The following is a 12,206-nucleotide window of genomic DNA, read 5'->3' on the forward strand; positions in this document are numbered from 1 at the left end:
CCACACAGCAGAATTGTTTAAAAAACACTACATCATTCAGGTTGCATCAATATATGATTATAAACTAAGCCGTTTATATAAGTTCGGTTTATTGAAAAATAATGATACGATTGCTAGAATAGCCAGGTTAGAGAAAAATTTTCCTGCTTATAATGTACGTCAACCTGAAGTGTGGCACATATCAAAATGTAGAACGAAATACGGAAATCAAATGTTAAAGTTTCAACTGCCTACACTTCTAAACCGCATAATTAGGGAACATAACATTGATATATCTAGCATATCACCAAAAAAATTGCGATTAGTGTTTATATAATAATGTGATCTAGCGACTACCTCGGTGATCTTTCATTGTAATCTTTCATTGTTTCTTTTTTTAGTGCACATTGTGAAACACTTTTATTTTGGTTGTCCTTAGCCGCACGTCTTTCTGTGCTACCCTGTGTACTAGGGGGTCAGGGCTTCTCAAGCTGTTCTCACAGCTTTTACCTGCCCTCCTCGTAACATGTATTTTGTTGTTGCGGAATAAATTTCAATTCAATTCAATTCAATTAATCGTAATTGTGTTTCACTACTCAGATGCACATACGTTTTTCAATGTGTCTCATTGCAGAAATTCAGATACTCAAAAGTAGCGCTGAAATCGTCTCGCGATACTCAAGTATTGCGATACTTCGCAGCTCTACCTCTACTCAACTTCTCCAGCTGCAAACTTCCGTCATTGCCTGCCTACTCTGAATTTCCAAGGCAACGCAGAATTTTGTGCAGAGGCCATAATAAGAGGGCCACGAACGTGTTATAAGCAATTTATACCTCGGCAAGACGTATCGCCTGCACTAGCAAATCTTCAGTTTGTTTATTGTAAAGTAAAATGAGGTTGTTGCATAGGGTGTTATAATTTACACAGACTGTCATTGGGATTGTTGTTGATACCAGTTAATTGATGGGCGTATATATGGACTACGATGAAACATAGAAATAGTATAAGCTTGCGCTCGTCCTTGTCGGCGTGTGCTTGTGTTGTAAGGGTGCAGCCTTAGTTACCTACCAATTATGAAATACTTTGACCATCAGTAAGTTTTATTCAAATGGGGATAATATCGATGATAGTGTGCCATTAGGTACCTTATTAGGTATGAAAATAGGAAATGTAATATCTTTGATGAGGCGGCGTCGAGTCAAGTTAGATAGATAGATATCACGCAGTTTTTTTGCGTTTTACAGCATTCTGAGCATCGGAAAACACGTTACCGCAAAACTGCATCCCACTGAATTTTGAACCTGCAGTCTACCTGAGGATAGTTAACCATGCGTCACGCATATTGCTCTAGAAGTATTTTTTCAATGGTGTTGAGGCCACATGGTATATTGTACATGCCCAACATGCAGAGTTATGCACAGTTTAGCAGCCATTTAGCATATGTTGCGAATGCTGACAGCCAATTCAGAAGATTTTACATGAAGGCTTTAATGCAGGATATCATTCTGCAAACTTGAATGAGTTACTCGTCTAACCCCAAAAACCCCACGGGCGTAAGCATGCTGAATGGCAAGCAACTTCTGATGGAAACGAGTTGCAGCTCTCGGTAAAAGCGCCTCGGCGGCACCGGTGGCCCCGGGCGCGGTAGGAATAATGGAGTCCAGACCACGGTCCCTTGGGTGCGAACGGCGGGCACCCGCAGCCTGCAAAATCCATACAATGCGAAGATATAATTATGAAATGCTGTGTATAATATTGCACAGCAATGAAGATACGTTTTCATCAGCAGTAACTTATCAAAAGCATAGGTCGGACATGGATTGCGTGCAGCATTGAGTTCGAAAGCAAGAATCATTCGTGAAACCCGAGAACCAAGTCTTCTGTGGACAGCGGCTCCATACGCTTTTTCTGGCGCACATATCTATATGGTGAAATTCTGGGCAATCCAGTCTGCCAAAAACGCAGAAAAAATACTTGTCAATAGAGCAGATGCCCATTGGTACCTCGACAATGCTGATTATCTATCGCAACACAATGTCAATATTTCTTTTCTTCATTCAAATAATTTGATAAATTTCTATTGTTTATTATAAGAGTGCACTTGCTTAAACTCAAATCCAAACGTAAGGCGTCCACAAAAAAAAAAAACGCTTCACGTTCTCGCTTGCACATACGAAGCTTCAGCTGTGCACCACCAAGGTTTAGCTTCGCCTAGTCGCCGCCATACCAACCCCCAAAATCTGCGCAGCCACTCCACCGAGTTTGCCCGGCGTACACTGTGGGTCTGGGGACTCTACCTCAAGAGTTACGGACTGTACTTCTTGCTATATTATTGCGATTTATCGCCTTTGTTTATTTTCATTGTCCTTTCTTGATTTGTGGTTGTTATTTATTTCTGCATGCATCCCCACTTTGCTCTGTTTTGAGCATCAGGCGATGTTTTTTCAGAGGGTGGCATTGCCACGCACGTTTTTTATTTTGCTTTTCCTGCACTTGATTTACGCCTACACTGTCAGCGATGCTCGGCGCAAACTCCGCCTTCAATGTTCGAGAAACTTCATGATTCTAGTAGATCGTTTTTTAATGCTGAATTTCAATGACAGATTGTGAGTGCTAGGCCACAACGCGAACGGAGCACGCAGATCCCAGTGGAATTGTTCTCGCAAAATATGCGACTGAGGCGCGCGGCGCTCAACGCGAGCAGTTGGTGCGCTGAAATCTATAGCAAGGTGGCTGAAGCGTGCCGTCCCCGGCTTTCCGCGGCTGTAAACATTAGACCGTGACCGGATGAACGTCAGGCGTATAGAATACGTCACGTAAACATCCGCTCAAATACACTTATTTCGGTAAAGCAAGAAATCTTGTTCCAAGGAGCAATTCATTATCTGTGGTTGCTCTCAATCTGCCATTAGAATACACAATTTACGCTTCCAATCTGTCATTGGATTGTGATTGCAGAAAGGTTTGATCTAGATCTACCATTAGAATTCGACATAAGATTGCGCGCAAGATGCGAACACTCGAGCTTATTTCAGAGCTGTCGCGATGATCAGTTTTCTGACTGGGAAATTCAGTGTGTGATGTATATAAGGCGGCGCACTCCAATCATTACCATTCGATGAAAAACCGCTGCTCTGTACGGCTATCAGTGTCACTGTGTACCACTGTAATCTGCCTTTCCTTTTACCGGCCAAAGTTCGACTGAATGAACAGTTTCATCTTAGACACACACTCCACTTCCTTTGTCCTCATCATCATCGCGAGCTACAGGCTATTGCATACGACTTTTTTTTTCAGAAGCCTCGTTCATTGGTTTAAAGGCTGTTATCATTTGTATTAGTTGATGTTGGAATACATATAGTTTGTGCTACACGTTTCGAATCTACTGAATTAATTTCTACTGAATCAAACGCCTTCTCGTAATCCATGAAGGCTATGTATAACCATCCACTATACATAGCCTTTATAGATTACGAGATAGCGTTTGATTCAGTAGGACCATCACTCGCAATGCAGAAACTGTGGAATCAGGGTGTCGATAATTGATTGATTTGTGGAGTTTAACGTCCCAAAACCACCATATGATTATGAGAGACGCCGTAGTGGAGGGCTCCGGAAATTTTACCACCTGGGGTTCTTTAACGTGCACCCAAATCTGAGTACACGGGCCTACAACATTTCCGCCTCCATCGGAAATGCAGCCGCCGCAGCCGGGATGTGAACCCGGGACCTGCGGGTCAGCAGCCGAGTACCTTAGCCACTAGACCACCACGGCAGGGCGAGGGTGTCGATAAAGTATATATAAACATCCTGGAAGAAATCTACAGGAGATCAACTGCTACCATTGTGCTTCAAAAAAAAAAAGCAACAGAATACCAATCAAGAAGGGTGTAAAACAGGGGGACACAATCTCCCCAATGCTATTTACCGCGTGCTCACAGGAGGTTTTTAGAAGCCTAGAATGGTAACAGGGATAATAGTTAATGGAGAGTACGTTAGTAACCAGCGCTTCGCCGATGACATTGCATTCATGAGTAACTCAGGGGACAAATCACAACTCATGATTACGGAGTTAGACAAGGAAAGCAGAAAGGTGGGTCCTAAAGGTATTCTGAAGAAAACGAAAGTAATGTACAACAACCTCGGAAAAGAGCAGCGCTTCGAAATAGGTAATAGTGCACTTCAAATTGTAAAATACTATGTCTTCTTAGGGCAGGTAATAACTGTGGAACCGAACCACGAGATTGAAGTAACAAGAAGAATAAGATTGAGGTGAAGCACATTTGGCAAGCACTCTGAAATTATGACAGGGAGATTAGCACTATCCCTCAAGAGGAAGGTGTATAACAGCAGTATCTTGGCGGTACTTAGATACGGAGCAGAAACCTGGAGACTTACAAAGAGTGTTCAGCTTAAATTGAGGACGACGCAGTGAGCAATGGAAAGAAAATTGGTAGGTGTGACCTTAAAAGACAAGAAGAGAGCAGAGTGGATTAAGGAACAAACGGATGAATGATATAGTTGAAATCAAGAAGAGAAAATGGGCATGGGCCGGGCATGTAGCGCGTAGACAGGATAACCACTGGTCATTAAGGGTAACTAACTGGATTCCCTTAGAAGGCAAGCGAGTTAGAGGGAGACAGAAGGTAAGGCGGGCAGATGAGATTAGAAGCTTGCTGGTATAAATTGGTAGCAGCAAGCACAGGACCGGGTGAATTGGTGAACATAGAAGAGGCCTTTTTTCTGCAGTGACTGTAGTCAGGCTGATGATGATGATGATGAAGATGATGATGATGATGATATGTCTTGAAACCACGATTCTAATATGAAACAAGTGTGGAAAGGCCTCAGTAATTTTGACTACTGGCAGCTTTTAGCACTGACCTAAATCTTGGCACAATGGGTTCAAAACTTTTGGATTTTGGTGAGTGAAGCCACCACGTCCGATATCTAATCTTGCGGTGTAATGATTAACCGTCACGCACCCTGCGAAATACGCGGCCCTGTATGAGCTGATTCTATTATAGCGTCCAAACTACCAAATGTGGTGACTGCCAAACATTCTGAAAGTTTCTGCTCTAGCTGGACACCGGGAATTCTTCCTACGTATCGCAGGGCTTTTCTGAGCCTAATTCATAGGCTAATGGCTGAATTAGAAGTGGATGAGTTATCCTTAGTTTATTGTCACTTAGAAGGTAACAACGACTGTCGCTAAGAGAGTCTTAAATGAAATCTTTCACCTGCAGAAACTTTGAAGGAGCGACCCCTCCGACATCATTTGATAGTAACGTTCATTGTGTTTCTCTTCTTTAGCTTTGCAGGCCATGTACGCGTGAATTTTGAGCCTTGTCTAACACGTATTAGTGTTACCGCCTTATCGGGACGCAAAGAAACGCAGTTGAGCGTTCGGTTTGGCGCCGTGGAAAAGGTCCAGCTTGGATTCTCTCTTTAGGCAATCCTTATGCCTAACCACTTGAAGCACAAATTCTGAGACTGCTTCTCACAACTGGTTGGAGCCGGACGCTGAGTAATCTATGGCCCAAGGATGCAGTGTAAATTGTTATGTTGCGAGAAGCGGGTGATTTAGGTTGCTTTACGTACTCTAGCATTAGCTATATGATGGATACCGGCTGCGGCAGCTGTATTTTTTATTGAGGCGGAAAAGCTGTAAGCCCATGTGCTCAGATTTGGGTGCACGTTGAAGAACCCGAAGTGATCGAACTTTCAGAGTCCTGCACCATGGCGTCTCTCCTAATATAAGGTGGGTTTGGGCCGTTAAACCCCACATATAAATGAATTAGCTATATGATGCAGGCCAGTTTAGCATATTGATGGGTAATGTTGCAAAGTGTGAGGCACTGTAGCCTACGTGTGGCTGGTACTCATTCGGATGCTCCGTTTATAGAGACATAATACACGCGAGCTGAGCATTGGGCAGCACACAGTATACAGTGGTGTTTTGTTTTACTAGTAAAACCTGATATTATCAAAGGCGAAATCCGGAATGACTGATATAACCTCGCTTCCATAAAAACTGTTCAAGTGAATTTCTGAATATTCTTTCCATTAAAAATAAAATATTTCTTACAGAGGTGTGCCATTATTCAGCACTGCATGAGATATAAATTTTTCGAACTGTATTGGGTCAGTGAAAACTTGTGTCATGAAAAGGTGCTGCATTGCTATGATATTCGATGGATAACTATGTGTTTCTAGCGATGAAGCACACAGTGTGAATAGTGCGAACGAAAATAAAAACGAATACATACGATCTGGAGTCCGACACGTTCCCTCGTTTTTGTTGCACACTGCAAGTAGAGAAAAGCAATACAAAGCTTGCATCAGCGAACCGTCTATAAATTGTTTTATTTCAGGGGATTACAATAATGTACATTGTTACACAGTATATTGTTAGAGACCACCCGTGCCTTCAAGAGTTGTGCGACTCTCTTTCAGCATTTACCCACTGCCAGTTTCAACTCTCACACTAGGTCACATGAAAAAATATTACCTACACATATTGTTGACAAACTCTGTTAAGCATAACTATACACGTAACAACGTCTGACCCTCCAGCTGCGGAACAAAAGGCAATCAACGGCGACTCTAAAACCACGCAACTTCATGAAATCCTATCACTATATGGACAGTTTTTTTAGCCGAGCATTTTTGTCAGATGTTTTCCTTAGCTAGGACGAATGAATTTAGTGTGCGCAGTGGCAGATAATATTGATAGCTCATTTTTTTCTATTTTGTCGTTTAAGTATAGCTTAAAGCGACAATAGAAATAATATTGCTGTAAGTGCATAACCCAAACACATTAGCGATGGCAACATAATATAATGCGCCAGATAAGTCTCGTAAACAAATATACTGACACCGTCAAACATTTCGTCCATACAGAAAGATTGTGGAGGAATTTTCCTACCTAAAGTATCTCTCCTTTCTTCCACAACTTTTGATGCGCGCGTTCCTTGCAGAAAAATGAAGATAACAGAGAGGGACATAACAAGCAGTGTGGTGCTGAGTGCCATGATTTTTCTTTCAGTCTTTGACTTCTAAACACGGGCCCAAGCCAATGAGCCGACCTTATATTCTGACATGCTAAAGTTGAAAGTGTCATAAATGACTTCGTTTTTTTTACGATTCTTTCAATGCGTCAGCAAAACAGACATCACGCAGTTTATCATACCATATTGAAGGAATGCTCGAGGATTGTTACATGTATTTATAACCTGTGATTGACGTCAAGTTGTAGCAGATTTGATCGCTGCAAGTTTTTGCATACTTTGTCAAATATTTCACTCGCAATTTTGAGAGACCTTTGCAGTTCACCGATGACAAGACAGCACTAATGTATAGAAATAGCTTTCATTTGTGTGCAACATACTCAAGCTTTGCGTTCCTAGTTGTATAGCTTAGTTTAGGTTAAAAAAAGAACACTGGTACAAGCAGGTGCTTTGTATATAGGGTAGTGAAATTTGGCTTTGTAAATACAGTTATTCCTGCTTTTAAACGTGAATCCTTCGAATATAAGCACAAAACATAAATGATATGTGTTACTACTTAACGAGGACAGTTGAAAGACATTTTCGAAAAATTTGAAAGGCAACAGCCTGTCAAAAAGCGAGAAGTTTTGGCATTTTGTTATTCTGCGTATATATTTCGTCATTGTCCTAAACCCGCGAAGGATGTGTCGCGCGCATCTATAAGGCTCAGCCGATTTTTTTTTGTTGAGAAACAATTACAGAACGATTTGAAAAACAGTGATATCAACGTAAACGAAAGGAAGGATACGTCTATCCTGTATTTTCACATGAGTTTGGCTAAGCATTGATATTTAATCGGTTATCAGTTACAATGTTATGATTGTACTAACAATGAATATATAAATTCTTTACCAAGACGTTAAATAGATCAAGTAACCTGAAAAACTCGAAAAATCAACAATCACTGTGATTTTTTGTCTGACAGTCCACCCCCCCCCCCTCCACCTACACATGAATTGTAGCCCGCAGGAAGGCCCAGCGAATACGTAGCTCCAGGAAAAAGTGGCTCTTGCGTTTTTACTGCGTGGGTGTGTGTTTTTAAAATAGTGTCACCGCGCAGAGCAAAGCTGCTGGGGAATCGGCACAGTGTTTTTCATGTTCATTTCAGCGTACGTAGGTCTGTAGGATGGGCGCAACGACAGTACCATGAAATGATCATGTAAACAGTGTTAAAGTCCGCAATTGATTCACTTCAACGCATTGATTGGCTTCAGTTCTGTTGACATTGTCCACGCAACGGCGTATAGCCTCGCTTACAAGATGCGCGGGCCAGGCTTAAGGTTACCAGCCCTGCAGGATTTGGCGGGACTGTTCCAACTTTTGATATCGAATCCCGAGTCCCATGCAATTTCTGACTGGTTTGCTATACAGCGTTTTTCAAAAAATTGACGCAACATTATGCAAACATTGTAGAAAGGAGGCATCTGCATGCTACTTGCGCCGTTTCTTTCACTGTGAAAGAAGGCTTTCTCAGGGTCGCAAAATGATTGAATACGGGTATAGTCATAGGAATTAAACAATTAACTTCTTAGCCCACGGAAGTAGCCGAGGCCAATGGACGAATTTTAATCTATCTTGTGAACACTACACAGCTACTTTGAAATACTTAAAGGACGCCAACTGATTGTTATCGCTGAGTTATTATATGTGGCTTATTTAGCAAGGGAAACGGAAACCAAAGCACAAAACAGCGCGTCTACAATTCGCTTCGAAAATGCCGTGAATAGCGGGAATATGTACCTCGGCGTTATCAAATCGATATTGAACCACTTCACTTCGTGGTAAGTTATCAACGCTCTCTTATACCCTTCGCCTAATGTGTGGGAGCCAGTGTCTTCATTGAGGTCCGTATTGTACCAAACTACTGGCCTTGATGCTCCCCCATCGCTATGTGCGTTTCTGGGATTGTAACTCGTTGCTTGAATTCTGTAACAAGTGACAGTAAATGTGAAAGTGTTACCAACAAGAAATATCCCGTACCTGTCAATAGCCGTACATGCCACCATAACCACAAAAGCTGCATCTCTTTTAAGTGACTGGACAGCCCACGTGACTTTTCAAAACTTCTGATATGCAACTACAGATGTTGAACTGGGAAACGCGCGCACGCCCGATACATTCACAGCTAGCTCTATATTCAGAACGTCGTGCACTCTAAACCCAATTGTCCGTCACGTGACTACGCCAAACATAGTTATGTTTAAAACTGGCAATATTAGAATCACACATGAAGTGTCAAAAACGAGTTCGGAAAAACTACGATGATTTTCGAACTATACACCCTTGAGTAGTCACATAAACATCATGCCAGAAATTGCAAGCTACGACGTTGCACTGCGACATCGTCTGTTTTGACAGCGCTGGCTTACTTTACAGAGAACACCGCTCGCTATCAGTAAACAGACATTACCGCAACTAATTATTTATCGTCCCAACCTGCAGTCAGCGTTTTTCTCTGTTTCCAGGGAAAAAAAGGACTCGGAATACTTACATGCTGCTATGCTTAACCTCGCCCCCTTCTTTGTAGACGTCCGCTAAAGCGCATCACAACACAACAAATGCTATTTCGGTGTGTTAGTTTACGGTTCTGCTTATTATGCACTCCTTACCTCCCTTGCCAACGAGAAGACATTTTGGGGTGCTCGTAAAAAGCAAGTATGAGTAGGCCACGCATTGTGAAAACACTGAAAGGGCACCGCGCTTATAAAGTACGAAACTAGGTGTAGAGTCACGATTGCCACTGTCTCCTTCGGTAACCGCCCACATTTAAAGAAAACAATGGTCTCTATTATACAGCCACTGGGCCTGACGAGCCTGTGGGTAGGAAGAGGGGAGGCAAAATAGTGTTACAGTTAATAACACCACGGCCTACGGGTGCAGAAGCCCCGAAAAAGGAAAAGGTGATATACGACATCAAAAGCTTCCAAACAACGACCACATCGCTGCTCTCGCTTTATCGCGGCGTCTACTTCAGCACGACGTGTTTGTTTATTGCCTCAAAAAATGTATGGACTGGGAACCACTGATCAACTGTTAGAAACCGCAAGCTTATTCTGCCTTTTTACTGTGAAAGAAGACATTCTCACTGTTTACTCATGCTTGCGGACAAGTCACAAAATGGCACACAAATTTCTGCGATTGAGTGGTAACTTAACAAGGGTTCGTCACCACGTTTTTTCAGTGATATGAAGAAGATTCTAGCAAAGAGGCCTCGACATGTACCAGAAAAAATATGCGCATACATCATCTCACGACAAAGAGAGGCTTACGTCAATTCGCTTCCATTCCTATTCGCCTATGAATCACTGCGCAATATTTGTGGCAGAGATATTATTATCTAGCATAAAAACGCAAAAGTGACAGTTCTGGTTTTGTGGAACACTTTAAATGTGGCATTTTATTGATTAAAAAGCTGAGTGTTTTGAGTTGAAAGTACACATTTAAGGCCGCCCTCTTAGAGAAACCTTATAGATTATATTTCATAAAATGAACGCATGGAACTAGAACTTGATGCTTTCAACTATGTCTTCTTTTTGTCCACGCAAGAGTGCAACTCTTCCTTCACACACGTTGTCTTCGCCTCTCTGTGGCGGCGAATTTTTGAGTGCGCCCGTGTGTTATGGCCATTACTGACTCTTTACCTATAGTAACTGCCTCAGTCGTGGAAGTAAAATACCATCTAACAATATATTTAACTAATTTTGCTGAACATCTCTTTGCACGTACCTATGTCAACTACTGCAAATTGTTTTTTGAGAAAACAATTATTTATTAGTAAACCGAAGGTCGTTGGATCGAATCCCGGCCGGCTGCGCTGGCTGCAATTTCGATGGAGGCGGAAAGTTTGTAGGCTCATGTGTTCAGATTTGGGTGCACGTTAAAGAACCCCAGGAGGTCGAAATTTCCAAAGCTCTCCACTGCGGCGTCTCTCATAGTCATATGGTGGTTTTAGGACCTTAAACCTCACATATCAATCAATTAATTATTGATAAGTACAACAATTTGTAAAACACTTTAGCTTTTTTTATTGACTTACCAAGGAACCTGAAATGCAATGTCTGAATATGACTGCTGGACGAAATATTGCGAATTTTTCAGCTCAATTAGCACACTCAAGATAATTTCCTGGTGCATTCGGTAGCCCCTTTCTTCTCAAAACTAAGTATTTGCTAGAATATATGATAATTCATGTCTAAACATGCTTTGGGACAAATAGTTTTGAACTCTTCAGCACTCGAGCAACACTGTGCATGATCTAAGCATACCATAATGGGGTTTAGGCTTTGAGATAAGTCTCTGTGCTACGAGCGTCGCGCAGTATATCTTAGTTAATACTGAAACCGAGGTTCTGACTGTCCCACACGGTCGTCACAACTGGTTGAAGCGAAATGGACTTTCGGAAATCACAGGTTATCTAACTTATTACGTAATCTCCCTTCACGTCCTGCTTGCTGCCCTTATTGTGGTTTTCTTAATAATATTCAATCGACAAGGAATTGGTTCGGCCATTCAAAGAAAACTTTCGTCGTGAGAGAACAAAAAAAAACCTATCATTGTGATCGCTTCTTTCACCAACATATTTAGACGCATAAAAAAGAAAAAATATCAGGCAGGAACATCATGGCAATTGTAGAAGCACATACCTTTAGTACATAGTTCTTCTAAAAAAAACACTGTTGCTGCATGCGGCTCCACACATCAGCAGTGCCGGCATTCCCAGATGATCTTGTGAAAAAAAAGTATCATCTCGATCACAGCCCGTTTCTTTTTGGATGTGTAATTCGATCTATCAGCAGAAGATGAAAATATGCGGTACTGAAATATCTAGCTGATGACATTAACGGTAACATTATGACTCAGATATCTTGGAATCTTATTGTTCATGCACTTTATTTGGTATAATAGGTAAGGTCCGATTTCGCTCTGAAAAATAAAGTACAGTGCTAACTTATTTATCTCAAATATGGTTTCAACAAAAAGTTTTTGTTATATTTTAAATTTTGTTGTGGTGTATTGTTTTAGTTTTGTTATTTGTTAGTTAAGTGAGCAGTTTATCGCGGGTGTATATAGTGATGCTTACAAAGCTGATTTGAGCAAAACATTTCTTGCAAAATTGTAAACGCGAGACCTTTAAATAATTTGATTCGCCCGAATTCCCGTGCGATTGTCGTTCGTTG

General features: G+C 41.6%; 2 long non-coding RNA genes across 2 annotated transcripts in view; one reads left to right on the forward strand and one right to left on the reverse strand.

The window, feature by feature from the left end:
- Positions 1 to 12,206, forward strand: part of LOC142765465 (uncharacterized) — a 99,861-nt gene that overhangs the window by 4,011 nt on the left and 83,644 nt on the right. The gene's annotated exons all lie outside the window — the stretch shown is intronic.
- Positions 684 to 7,057, reverse strand: LOC142765464 (uncharacterized). The gene is made up of 3 exons (XR_012884263.1): positions 6,909 to 7,057; positions 6,250 to 6,288; positions 684 to 1,683 (listed from the first exon to the last, which is right to left on the reverse strand). It is a non-coding gene; the product is annotated as an uncharacterized LOC142765464 (long non-coding RNA).

This window comes from Rhipicephalus microplus, chromosome 6, assembly GCF_043290135.1.
Source record: "Rhipicephalus microplus isolate Deutch F79 chromosome 6, USDA_Rmic, whole genome shotgun sequence".
Taxonomy (NCBI): domain Eukaryota; kingdom Metazoa; phylum Arthropoda; class Arachnida; order Ixodida; family Ixodidae; genus Rhipicephalus; species Rhipicephalus microplus.